The sequence below is a fragment of the Notothenia rossii genome, assembly GCF_949606895.1.
Source record: "Notothenia rossii genome assembly, chromosome: 1".
NCBI lineage: Eukaryota > Metazoa > Chordata > Actinopteri > Perciformes > Nototheniidae > Notothenia > Notothenia rossii.
Genome location: NC_136912.1, coordinates 33,201,330 through 33,215,864, shown reverse-complemented (window position 1 = coordinate 33,215,864; position 14,535 = coordinate 33,201,330). Strand labels below are relative to the sequence as shown.

Below are 14,535 nucleotides of genomic sequence, written 5' to 3'. Positions count from 1 at the left end.
CGTTATCATGAGAGTGCTCTGTTTGATTCTGAAATTGTATATATTTATATAAATATATACGTGTGTGTGTGTCTATGTGTCCGCATCTGTAGCCTGTTATTGTCTCATTATACCACACTGTGAATGAATTAAAAGTACATATATAACATAACATTGCAAAAATCAGGCATATCTTGCCTCAAAACGATGCAGAGAAACTAGTCCATGCATTTGTTACTTCAAGGCTGGATTATTGTAACTCCTTATTATCAGGGTGTACCAAGAAGTCAGTCAAGTCGCTTCAGCTGATTCAAAATGCTGCAGCTCGTGTACTAACCAGAGTTAGGAAAAGGGACCACATTACTCCTGTTCTGGCTGCCTTACACTGGCTCCCTATAGAACACAGGATAGAATTTAAAATTCTTCTTCTCGCCTACAAAGCCCTTAATGGGCAGGCGCCATCTTACCTTAAAGAACTCATTATACCCTATTGTCCTACTAGGGCATTGCGTTCCAAGAATGCAGGGTTGTTGGTTGTTCCTAGAGTCTCTAAAAGTACAATGGGAGCCAGAGCCTTTTCTTATCAAGCTTGTTGGAGATTTGGAGGATGTTTAAAACCAACCTCGTCTCCGCGTGTCGTTTGATAAGCTGGGTAAATTCGTAAAAAGGAAGGGATTAAGAAACACCAGAATGCAAGTGAAACAATAATCTTGTTTTAATGATAGCCTACAAGGTAACAATACAAATACAAAGGAATCACGAAGCACTCTGCAGAGTACTCCGGGCTCAGGTTCTACCACGTGTGAGACAGGTCTCAGGAACGGCCGGTCAAAAACAAGAGCGCGAACCAAAGGAAAACACAGTGTTTCATACTAAAAACACAGGAGGAGGTGTACGTGCTTTCCCCCAGAGGTCATCTTATTGGCAGAGACCAACACATAGCCTGTCGCACCCAATCAGTGCGACACAGCAGAAGAAACCCGGAAACAAAAAGTCTCTTTCAGTTTGACGAAGACCAGACACCTTTTGGTGTCTGTTACGAACCTGCTCTCAACAACAAGTTTCCTTATCTTATTTCACATCTTGTAGCCAGCACACACACATCCCCTTTATGGCCCTTTGTCCCTGTGTCCATCTTCCCGCCTCAGGCTGCCACACACAAGTTAAAAGTATGTTTTAAGATATAGTTGTTATAGTTGGCTAAATATACGTAATACATGTTAATTACTTTCATATCAATAATAACGAGGAACACATTACCTATGCTCTTAAGCAGTATTAGAGATGCTTTTCAAATAGTCAAACTTCACACAGGCCTAATATAGAGAACACACTCATTAGTCCTACAGCCCTTCCATTTGTTTGAGCTATCGTTCACATCTTTACTTCAAATAAAAGGTTTCACATTGTATATTTCCAGCTTCCTTTACACATACTGTTATTATTAATACAAAGTAATTAACCACACACGTCTATTGAAAACAAGTAGATTTCCCTGATAATTGACATGCTGAAAATGCTCTCTCGTCCCTATCATAAAAAACTGCTTCCATTTCATATAGAGTAATAAAACATGTTTAAGCTAATTTCTCCACAATGTTTGTAGCCATTTAGTACCCACACATGAAAGAATAAGAACAGAGGTATAGTTGAACAGTAATCATGTAGCACATATATTTACTGCAATGAAAACACACACACATTTGCTCCAAGCATGTGTAACGCACACCCTTCTTTTACGAGGGAAACATTCCAGCGTCTTGGAACTATCCCCAAATAAGGGTGTCCCCTGCTCACATCTCTCTCTAAACACAAGGACTTCACCTCAATATATTGGGGGAGGGAAAATATACTTTGTCCCTTCTAATTTAACACACATGAATATATATAAGGTGACATTAAAAGGAATATACCAGATTGAACTTTCCTGCCATACCACGTTACTTTAATACTTCAAATAATTCAAATAATCCTTCATTTCCCCCTTTTGGTCTCGCATTAACGAGACCAACACACATAAGACATTTGAAACAAACTACTGTCATTCTTTGATACTGTGTCTGTCCCCCTTCATTAAACCCTTGAGAACAGAAAACAACCTCCAATGACAGTGAAGAAACTATCAGAGTGAGAGCCTGAGTGCCAGAAAGCAGCATCCTTGCGTGTTGTTGAATCATCAGGGCCCCCCCCCCCCCCCCCTCAGCGGAATACGCCAACAAGGGCAGCTGATAGGGAGGGGGAGATGCGGCCTTTCCTTCAAAGGTGGAACTGATGAATCTGATCAGAGAGAAGTAGACTCCTCTGCTGCCTCGAGAAGTCCCCCAGCCCGCTGACGCCTCCTTCCAAGTCGTCTGCTGTAGGGATGTCCGCGTTGACGATAGCCAGGTCCATCCTGATGTCCTCCAAGGTCCTAGCCGGAGTGTTCCTCGCCGCACACTGTCTCCAGTAGTACCAGATGTCCCCCTTTGCTCCTCGGCGGACGGCATGAGATGTCCTCTGGGTCACTCTGTAGAGGCCGGAGAACCTGGGGTTGAGTCACGTAGACCTGACGACCTTCAGCCAGACGAACTCCGCTGTGTCGGCCTCCTGCTCCTCGGGTCCCCCTTTTGGCGCCAGCAACCTGTGTGGAGAAATCTGATACCCACCCCTCAAGTCTACGCTCAGTGCTTCTGGGCCCTCAGGTGTTTGACCAACCACTGGTAGGCCACTTCAGAATTCTAATACTTCTAATACTTGTGTCAACAAAATAAACTCCAACATCTTCAGGTGAACTAAATAACATATCTCAATAGCTCTGAATTCCCGACAAGCATCTGTGTTATTATAAATGAAATCCTTGAGATCCCATTTAAAATCTAAATATAATATGAACTGCTAATGTTTCTGGTAATGGAACACACTAATGTTATGGATTAAAAACAACTAAAATCATGATACTGACAAAGTGAATAATTTCCAGGCGAGACTGCTTCTACCTGTCACTGCTTGGATATTATCAAGCTGAAAAATGAATACAGAAATCCAACATACTGTCATCAAATGTCTTTCTATTATGACTTTAAATTAAATGTACATCCCCATAATGATCTAAACAGTCTATGGCTTTTACTTCTTTACCAGGCTAGTTACAAGATGTTGTCTAAATTAAATTCTATCTCATTACATTACTATGTTTTAACTAAGCTGTAATATGTTCTTTCTACATTTCAAACATCAGTTACTTTAATACCTGTTGAAATATTACAAAATTGTTTTCATTATCACAGTTCACCTTCTCATTCTCAATCTGGAATTACCTCTCTCAGTAGCCCCTTGGCCACTGATTCTGCATCTGGGTTACCTGTTATAACTCAATCAATATTAGAAACATGTCAACATTAATCAAACATTATCTTATCCCCAGATATGGAGCAGGTTAAATCTAAAACTGTCAATCAATGGTCAGATTGAACATCTGAGTTGGGGCGGCAGGTTTCTTCCAGTCCCTAAATGAAAATATCCCACACTCCCCCTTTTTACACATGTACACATGTGTAAAAAAATACTGTATGGGAAGAAAACCTTCAGGTAACCAGTGGTTATAAGAAAATACCAAACATCATTCACAAAAGTACATCCATCATCTTTCACAGTAAACACTTCAGGGAAAATAAGTGTTCATTTCCAGCTGGCAGTCCTAAAAGAAACAGAATCTTTAGATTTTAGTTTGAGTTTTACATTTGCAAACCGCCAACTCCTGTGGGAATTAGAAACGGGTCACATGTGCATTTTTCCAAATGCGTGGAATTGTAGGAAACCTGTGTTTCCCATGGAGCTCCAAAATAATGTATTAGTCCAAAGACATGCTCGGTTAGTTATTGTTTTAGAATCATGCAGTTACACTGATCACATGCAGAAATTCATTCACACTCACTCTGTCAGGTTGTAAAGTCAAGTTTGGTCAGCCCCAGAGTCAGTCATTGATAGTGCTGTTCTCAAGTCACACTGTCAGTCAGGGTCAAAGGTCATTTGGTCTCAGTTTCATTGGCCATGTGTCGTGCTCTGCAGAGACTTTGATATTTCAGCATAGGCCAGTATCCTCTGTCTACAAAAATCAGTCATATATGGAGCGCCATCATTTATCAATTCACGATTACCACCTTAAGTCAGATATCTCTAACTTGTCATCGGGACGGCTGCTTCCCACATTTCCTGCAACTTGGTACAAAACTCACTTCATAATAGTACTACTACTACTGCAATTTATTTACACCTAAGTAGTATTAAAATGTCTAATAAATGTAATTCAGAAACTTGTGTACATAACTATTATCTTAAGTCAACCCATTACTAGGATCTGTGTAGCTCTGCATTTCATAGCTCATTATACTCATTTATCTTCAATTCTGGTCTACTTAAAAACAATGTTAAACTCTTTAGCAGTGTGTGGAACCTTGGGTGTCCGAACATGCAACCATCACCCTTTACTCTATCAAGGATTAAAAACAGTTTCCATCCTAAAGCCCTCCTATGGTAATAACTATGCCACAATGGTGAAATCAATATTGTAACAAATGAGATCACTGCTTTATTCACACATGAATAAAAATCTCTTGAAGAATGATTTATTAATATGATGGAAAGATTGAAGAATATGGTTCTACACTGTGCTACTCCAAAACACCCCCTGCTTAAAGTGTAGTGCATATTTCCCTCATGTCTCCCCCTTTAACCCTCAGTGTGTTTTTAGGATGATTTTCTCATTTTACATTAATAGTTTCCTCTTTACTGCTATTTCGAATTTACCAATCGATTAATTCATGGTTAATACCTCTTTTTATCTTTACTTATTTATCAAGTCAATTCAAGTTCTTTAAATGTGGTGTCTTCTATGTGCGTTTTGTGAATAAGTGTGTTTATGTGTAAACTCACTCATTCCCGTTCTCCTTTTCTCCTCCCCTGGTTGTCTCAAGCCGTGACCCCGACCTCCTCACTTCAAATCGACTATGCCAACTCCTCTGATTCTGTCTTCTCTTCAGTCCATCAGCTCTTGAATCCATCCGCTGTAACTCTTTTAGGCAGCCTTTGGCCCAGTCACATCTGCAGCCCACATCATGCCACTGTTCTTTGCACTGCTTTGCATTTCATCTCCTCCTTTACAGTCTCTCTGCTGCTTTATGGAGGGCGGATTCTGCTCTCATGTCCCCCACTCTGCTCCTGTGCCAAATCTCGTGGCTCAGCCCTGTCTGAGGGACTGATGAGAGTATTTCTGTATGTCAGCAAGCGGTTTGGTTCTGGATGCCTCAGGTGGAGACGGTTCAGCTCCGGTTCTCTGTCTGTTTGATGGAGAAGGATGAGCCTCCTTTTGGGTTGGGTCTTTTGTCTGCTTGGAGGGACGGGGTCGTAGCCTTTCTAACTCAGAGGGGGAGTCCAGGTCCCGGGACGCATTATCCATAAGAAATCTAGCACATTGAGATTGAATCAATCCAACCCTTTCCACTCTGTCTCTTTCTAATCATACTATCTGTCTTAGTTGCTAAATGCCATCTAAACAACACCATTAATGTCTACTAATGATATTACAAAAACTCCCTCTATAAATTGTTTCATCCATTGTTACATATCTACCCAACCTGACTCTTTCAAGAAACCATTTTCTTCCATAAATTGAAATACCTGTTTCAAGCATCACATATTTCACACACTATGAAAGAACATCTCCATACTTTCTCCAATATTTTAAATCCCACTGTTACTTAGAACAATAGTAAACCTGCAGAGCACACTGATCAGATCACAGTAATATAATTTGACTCAAGTGTAGGCCCATGTCTACTTTCCATTTTACTTATTACTTTTGGTGAATATTTATTTATATTTTCTAAATTCCTTGTCTATGATGTGCAAACAGTTAGAGTATAAAAATGTGTTCTTCTCAATGTATTTACACTCCACGGATTCTTGAGTTTACTCATCTCCTAGTGTTGTCGTTCCTAAAAATGTTAGCAAACACAAAACTCCCACTACAACATTTATAGATAAATTGATCTAGCAAAATGAACTCTTTTCTAATTCAAAATGTGACAAAAGAACAATGATTTGTCTTTCAGAAGATGGTGGTCTAACAGAATGACTCTTGACCTCATGGGGTCAACTAGATTTAGCCATGAGGCGGCTGACTTTAAAATGAACTGGGACAAAGAAACCACATGCATGTGGGTACATTATAGTTAAGACAAATACCATGAAATTCACAACGCAATGCAACGGTATCAATCAGTTCTCAAAGACTATATTTAAATAACAGCAAATCATTGTTTATTTATTTCAATATATCTACCACTTCAAATCACACCTTGATCTGTTAATTTTCTATGTATTTCCTTCCAACTTCAGATCACTAGAGAAAAAAGCAAGCAGACACACTCCGGGCTGCTGCTGCTGCTCTCGAGAGGAAAAAGGGTGGGGGGAACTCTCACAGACAAATACTGACACCCCCTTCTCTCTCCCCTGCTGTAGCTCTCAGCCTCCTTTGGAAAAGGGGGGCTTCTTTCAACAATTAGCACTTCTGCTATCCTTTTATTCAATTTTTCTGCTTGAACCCACTGTCCTCGTAAGCTCTTAACTCACGCTCCTCTCGTTAAAATTCTCCCTTCATTATGACTTCGTATCTATTCATCTGACTTAGGCTGTTTCTGTTACCAGTAAATATTCACAGAAATTTTTTTCCCCGTACAGTCTATTCAGCTTTTATTGTCCGATGTTTATTCCAACAAGTTTAGCAAGCCTCTCAGCGCGCTTCAACACCGTCTTTCAACGATGTGACGCTGACGTAACCCAGGCTTACAGAACTCTTTATCGTGACGTTTGGCTTTATAGATTCAACCCCCACAGAACAAAGGATTAATGAGGTCCGGTCACTTCAAAATTGCTTTTTGAAGGTTGCGTTACTCTCCTTTGGATTTTACTTATAACTCAACTTCGATTCCTATGAACCTAAGAATTGTTATTCAGATTCGTCTCCTGGATGCCGTCTGAAAACGGTCACTGGACGTCCCCCAACGAGTCTTCAGCCGTCTCCTTTCTGAAAAAAGTACGTGGCCTTTCACCTTCGTCTTACATACCTCATTGATTCACTTTTATGTTATATAACTTTCCTACCTATCTAAAATATGTATTTGTATATTCCACCGCAACAACTATGACACCGGAATATGTCTCTGACAACTCTAAAATGTAGTTTAGCCAATTACAGACCTTCGATAGAAACAGGCTTGTCTGCTCACCTTTCAATTGTAGGATCCTCGTTTTAGTTGTCAGAGATTATTCTAGGCCTCTTCTCCGGACCATTCGTCCGCTTGCCGCTGGTGGTCTCTTCCCCGAAAACACCCCACTCAGACACGTCGGGGTCACCACTTGTTGGAGATTTGGAGGATATTTAAAACCAACCTCGTCTCCGCGTGTCGTTTGATAAGCTGGGTAAATTCGTAAAAAGGAAGGGATTAAGAAACACCAGAATGCAAGTGAAACAATAATCTTGTTTTAATGATAGCCTACAAGGTAACAATACAAATACAAAGGAATCACGAAGCACTCTGCAGAGTACTCCGGGCTCAGGTTCTACCACGTGTGAGACAGGTCTCAGGAACGGCCGGTCAAAAACAAGAGCGCGAACCAAAGGAAAACACAGTGTTTCATACTAAAAACACAGGAGGAGGAGGTGTACGTGCTTTCCCCCAGAGGTCATCTTATTGGCAGAGACCAACACATGGCCTGTCGCACCCAATCAGTGCGACACAGCAGAAGAAACCCGGAAACAAAAAGTCTCTTTCAGTTTGACGAAGACCAGACACCTTTTGGTGTCTGGTACGAACCTGCTCTCAACAACAAGTTTCCTTATCTTATTTCACATCTTGTAGCCAGCACACACACATCCCCTTTATGGCCCTTTGTCCCTGTGTCCATCTTCCCGCCTCAGGCTGCCACACACAAGTTAAAAGTATGTTTTAAGATATAGTTGTTATAGTTGGCTAAATATACGTAATACATGTTAATTACTTTCATATCAATAATAACGAGGAACACATTACCTATGCTCTTAAGCAGTATTAGAGATGCTTTTCAAATAGTCAAACTTCACACAGGCCTAATATAGAGAACACACTCATTAGTCCTACAGCCCTTCCATTTGTTTGAGCTATCGTTCACATCTTTACTTCAAATAAAAGGTTTCACATTGTATATTTCCAGCTTCCTTTACACATACTGTTATTATTAATACAAAGTAATTAACCACACACGTCTATTGAAAACAAGTAGATTTCCCTGATAATTGACATGCTGAAAATGCTCTCTCGTCCCTATCATAAAAAACTGCTTCCATTTCATATAGAGTAATAAAACATGTTTAAGCTAATTTCTCCACAATGTTTGTAGCCATTTAGTACCCACACATGAAAGAATAAGAACAGAGGTATAGTTGACCAGTAATCATGTAGCACATATATTTACTGCAATGAAAACACACACACATTTGCTCCAAGCATGTGTAACGCACACCCTTCTTTTACGAGGGAAACATTCCAGCGTCTTGGCACTATCCCCAAATAAGGGTGTCCCCTGCTCACATCTCTCTCTAAACACAAGGACTTCACCTCAATATATTGGGGGAGGGAAAATATACTTTGTCCCTTCTAATTTAACACACATGAATATATATAAGGTGACATTAAAAGGAATATACCAGATTGAACTTTCCTGCCATACCACGTTACTTTAATACTTCAAATAATTCAAATAATCCTTCAAGCTCCACTTTTGTGGAATCAGCTTCCAGTTTGTGTTCGGACGGCAGACACCCTATCCGTTTTTAAGAGTGCGCTTAAGACCTTCCTTTTTGATAAAGCTTATAGTTAGGGCTGATTAGATTCAGCCCCTAGTTTTGCTGATATAGGCTTAGTTTGTCGGGGGACATCTTACTTCTTCCTTCTCTCTGTCTATACCTGTGTACTCTCATGTTCCGATTAACCCAGCTTCCCCAAATTTCTTTCTTTTTGGTGTCTATATACGCCGGGATCCGGAGTCATGGATGATCCTGCGGTCCTGTGTCATGGATTGCGAGTCCTGGATCTTGAGTCGTGGCTGTGGTCCTGGATCATAAGTCCTGGATGGATATACTCGTGGATTCATCTTCCTATTATACACACATGCATTTCCAAACATTTGGACTACCTATGTTGCAAATGTATTATCTTTTCAATTTACACACGGCATCTATTGCACGTCTGTCCGTCCTGGGAGAGGGATTCCTCCTCTGTTGCTCTCCCTGAGGTTTCTCCCATTTTTCCCTTTAAACTGTGGGTTTTCTCTGGAAGTTTTTCCTTGTACGATGTGAGGGTCTAAGGACAGAGGGTGTCGTATTGTCATACTGATATTCTGTACAAACTGTGAAGTCCACTGAGACAAATGTAACATTTGTGATATTGGGCTATATAAATAAACATTGATTGACATTGATTGATTGATATAAGTCGTCATGAACACATCTGTCCATCAGACAGAGGGCTGCTGTGCGGTTATGGCTAGAAAGGATCCGTCTTGTGTAAATATGACGTCACGTTCTCGTTGTAACTCTCGTTGGAGCGGCTCGGAAAAACATCTACAGCAGTAACATGATGCAACATACACATTAATGCAGCAGGATAATAGTAAAACACTGAAAGGGAACATTTTATTGCACCAGGAGCTATCTTGGGACTTTTACTGCGACAACGTTGACTTGCCTGTGAATAAAAAATAAACCGTAGCGTTGGTGATCTACAGTGTTGTCATTCTTCTTTGAACAGCAAGACCGCTAACACCCTACTTCAACAATCACACTCCCTGTCATTGACATCATTAATAGATAGTTTAGCTTCTCACCATCATTTGCTGTGGCCCACTGATGTTAACGATCGTAACTGAAAGGCTGCCTGCCAAATGTAAACATTCAGCCACGTGACTTGCAAACTCTCGCGAGAGTTTTACACTAGACGGATCCTTTCTAGCCACAACCCTGCTGTGCCTCCTGTCATCATTAATGGACGTCTCTTTAAAATGACCGCTCAGAGGAGAGGAGTTCTCATTTCTCTAACCGCCTGCTGCTTCCCCTCCTCTCTCCTCGGCTCCTCCGCTCGCATCTCCTGTGGGCGGGACTAAGTCTCGAGGATAGGAGTCGAGGAGGGGAGTTAGAGAAATGAGAAAGGGCCACAGACACACACACGCACATACCTTACCAAAGACAGCATCCTCCGTAGCAGCAAGGTTAGTGCTAGCTGTCATGCTAGCAGGTGCATTTTGGTTGTCAAAAGCTGTTTTTTGTTTCGTTGTGAGAACACCAAAACTAGCCAGGCTTGTAGACCCCGTCGGCGGCAGTGGCCTTTTTTTGGGCGGCATGGTAATCGTCTGCTAGCCTACGGTACTCGTAGTATGTATGTGTGTATCTTGTCAATATATTTGAATGTCTGTTGATAAAACGGTTCATTCTTCAGGCGCGCGCAGCACGTTCACAGCCTCACAGGCATAGATTTCGCAATATCTTATTGCGCACCTTAGAGGTGAAGTGCAGGCATAATGTAATTCAAGAGAGAATACGATACGTAGTTATTTTGGAAAACATTGTTTTGTTTGCCTATTTACCTCGTTAACGTAAATAATACTCATTACATTGAAAAATGCATTATTTGTGATCAAAATAATGGTTGTTGGTAATGTATATTAGCAACCCCCACAGATGTTTGATTTCACTGGGTCCGTGGGAGCTCAGGCCCCTCCTTATGGGAGCTCAGCCTCCTCCTTATGGGAGCTCAGCCTCCATTGGCTCCCACGTAACTCGAACCCTGCTTTCTCCTGTAATATGACTTGATCGCTTTAAACTCCGCACACTGAGCACTGATTGGTCAGCAGGCAGTGCTTTCACTGAGTTGAGCTCTTAGCCTGCAACCTAACCTGGTCCCGACCAGGTTAGCCGCACAGCATAAGTTACCATGGAGATCTAGCATGCTAAAAAGAGAACCAGCTTCGTAGGACCGGAAACCCAGAGTTTTCCCTGAAGTTAGCCGGCTAAGCGAAAATCCTGCTTCGTAGTATACCCCCCTGTTATATTAAGTTATAATAAACACAAAAGAGATTGTCAACAACATCTCAGCAGTCATGGCACATCACGTAAACAGGTCTCTGTTTTTAGAGAAGATGAGAAAAATAAAAACAAGAGAAGAGAAGAGAGGAAACCGAGGATAAAGTCACTTAGCTGCACCATCGAAGTGGATCAACATGCTACCATTAGCAGCAGCCTCATCTCTGGGGATGTTCATCACCCAGGAGAGTTTGAGGTAGACATGAAGATTGCCCCCATTGCCATCAACAACAATGCAGAGGGTGCACGGGTAGAGGAGAAAGTACTTCATGTTGAGTTCACAGAGCTTGCGTTTGACTGGATCGAAGCTCCGGCGTCTTCTGGTAAGCTCGGGACTGAAATCGGGATATATGCTGATGTGTTTCCCGTTGTAGTCCAGAGACTTTAACTGACATAACGCATTCTTGCATGGATATTGTTCAAGCGTCACATGAGGCAACAACCCAACAGCACATGCACATCCAGCGAAAGTGCGCATTATCGAGATGTAAACACTTCAAAACCTGGAAAGCCATTGGCAAGTGACTGTGGACTAAAGCAGGGGGGAGCTTTTTACTGTATGCCTTAAAAAAGATAATGAACACTGATTTCAATTACTATAGATCTTAAGCAACATGTGTTTTTAGTTCATGAGTTTTGGGTATTTCGGCACTGGACAGCTCTCCAAGTATGTCCCTTCTGGCATGTGCGCCAAGGAAGTGACCAGTTGGTGGGGAAATGAAAGCATGGTGAACTCTCCACAGTGGCACAGCCCCCTCCCCACTGCTGGTAAACCTCAAGAGAGGAGCATACCGGCTTTCCCCCTGGAAGAGTTCATCGTGGTGATATCCGTTCTTTCCTTGTTGACAAACCTATCAGTGTTGCTAAATTTTACGCACAGCGCAGAGTTAAGATCCCAAGTGTCTGGTATCTTTATCCTGAACCTGTCCTTCTCCAATTTCCTCCTTACCATCATCAACATGCCGGCCACTTTTCTGTGGTGGCTCAAAGATCAAAGCATTTCCGGGACTCTGTGTGCCAGGTTGTGAGTGTCTCAGAGACTTTTTTTCTAGCTGAACATGGCGGCGCTGGTGTTCCCAATTAGTTACTCCAGCAAGATGCGCTGCAAGAACGCGGTCGTGGAATTCTTCTGGCTGGACTTACTCAGCTTCTCGATTTGCCTCTTCGTCGGCACCTTCATCCTCTGCTTTTCACCCTGTTATAACGAGGTATTGTCTCTCTTAACAAAGTTTTTATGCCCCATTTTTCCACATGCCTTAAGATGCTTTTTACAATAATGACCTTACAGTGAATCAATATATGACGGAAAATCCTGTGTGTCTGTTGTGCAGTGGCGAACCGTGACTTTTATACCTAGGCCCTCTGACCCCCCTCCCACCTTCCCTCGAAAAAAAAGAAGAGTTATTACGTCACACCGTATACCTAAGCGGAATATCAAAACAGCGGCCCGGGTGCAAAACGCATCAATGACAGCGACCCTCTACACAGTGGTTCTCAAATGGGGGTACGCGGACCCCTAGTTGGAGTACTTCAGGGGGTATGTGAGATTTATTTTATGTTAATGAAAAAAAGAAAAGAAAAAAGAAACAGATAAATATACCAATTATATATATATTATATATATACACCAAACGAAGTTTGAGCAGTGTGGGTTTTATATTCATAGACTAGAGTTACACATATTTCAAAACGCGAAGTCTAATAACTGCAGGTTGCCTCCCTGTCAGAATGACAAAGTCCTCAGTGAAGCACAAGCCCATGTTTCTCACTAAATTGTAAGTACAACTTATTCAAAAGATCAGTTCAATGCAACTAATGTCATCTTAGTGTTATTGCATGATATTAAAATTGGTTGGCCATGAATTTAGTGATGGATTGTAAACATTTGAAATGTAGCATTGAAGTGTTTCTCAGTTACAAGGTTGTTGTTTTAATAAATCAGACACTGATGGTGCAAGGCTGTACTGTACCTGTTTATATAGGCTTTTTCCCCTAACAAATCGTTTTTGCGCTGATCAGGGGGTACTTGGCTGCATTTTGTTTTACAAGGGTGTACATTATTGAAAAAAGTTTGAGAACCACTGCTCTACCACACAAAAAAGCACCTATCATGACAGGGCACCCACAGCCAAGTAACAATTACAAATGAATTAAGTCGGCACGGCGGCCCACATTGAAAATGACTTAGGCCTACCTTTGATGATCAAATCATTGAAACACAAAATCCATCCTCCTGTCCTTTTGGATGAAGCACTTGATGGCGGGGCCATGCAGCTGATCCTTTGTCACTCCAGTTTATCATTTTAACTCAATCTTGAAAATTACTCCCTTAATAATTTAGCTAACGATATCATCACTATCACTGAAGTGAGCCATCATGAACGAACTTATGCTAATCATAAATCTATCGATTAGATTTATGATTCGAAAATAATAAAAGTAGGGTTGACAGACATGTGGATATTATCCGGCTGAACAAAACGTGCATTTATCTAACAGGTTCGTTTTCTACAGACCTTATTTCAAGCTATTTTCCAAAATCCTATGGAGAAATCCCATTGCTTTCTGTCGAGGGAATCCGAGCGCAGCTTACTTCCGGGTTTGAGGACGCGTCACTTCACCACTTGCATAAGAGGTTTCTCAATACTCAAATTTCCCCTCCTCGACTCCTCGACTCCTCTGTCCTCCGGTAGTGACCCGGAAATTAATTTCAGATCGCCATTTTGAAGGACATCTCATTTCTCTAAATGCACTTCGAGGACCAAGGATCGAGCATCGAGGAGGCTCTCTGGAGGAGCTCTAACCGAGGAGACAATGATGGGTCCTCCACGGCTCCTCCACGGATGCATTTCCGGGAACGGTGGAGGCGTGACGCACGGCCGGACTTATCTCAGCCAATGACAGCTCTGCATGCATCCCTTGGATATTATTTTAGTAACTGTCTGCTTTCATCGCAACGCGATGTTTACAGTGAGAACAGCTGTGAGGTCCGTGCAGAAAGCAGAGCAGTGTGTAAAATATATATCACTCAGTATAACAGGCCTACATTAATCTCTAGAGGTTTCTCAATACTCAAATGTACCGAGGAGACAATGATGGGTCCTCCACGGCTCCTCCACAGATGCATTTCCGGGAACGGTGGAGGCGTGACGCACGGCCGGACTTATCTCAGCCAATGACAGCTCTGCATGCATCCCTTGGATATTATTTTAGTAACTGTCTGCTTTCATCGCAACGCGATGTTTACAGTGAGAACAGCTGTGAGGTCCGTGCAGAAAGCAGAGCAGTGTGTAAAATATATATCACTCAGTATAACAGGCCTACATTAATCTCTAGAGGTTTCTCAATACTCAAATGTCCCCTCCTCGACTCCTATCCTCGAGACTTGAGGACCCGAGGAGAGA

The 14,535-nt window shown here is 41.8% G+C and overlaps 1 long non-coding RNA gene across 1 annotated transcript; it reads right to left on the bottom strand.

Annotated features, from left to right (window-relative positions):
• Positions 1-676: 676 nt before the first annotated feature.
• Positions 677-14,145, bottom strand: LOC307027967. Its single transcript, XR_013804803.1, has 2 exons — positions 13,326-14,145; positions 677-7,433 (listed from the first exon to the last, which is right to left on the bottom strand). It is a non-coding gene; the product is annotated as an uncharacterized lncRNA (long non-coding RNA).
• Between the last annotated feature and the right edge of the window lie 390 nt (positions 14,146-14,535).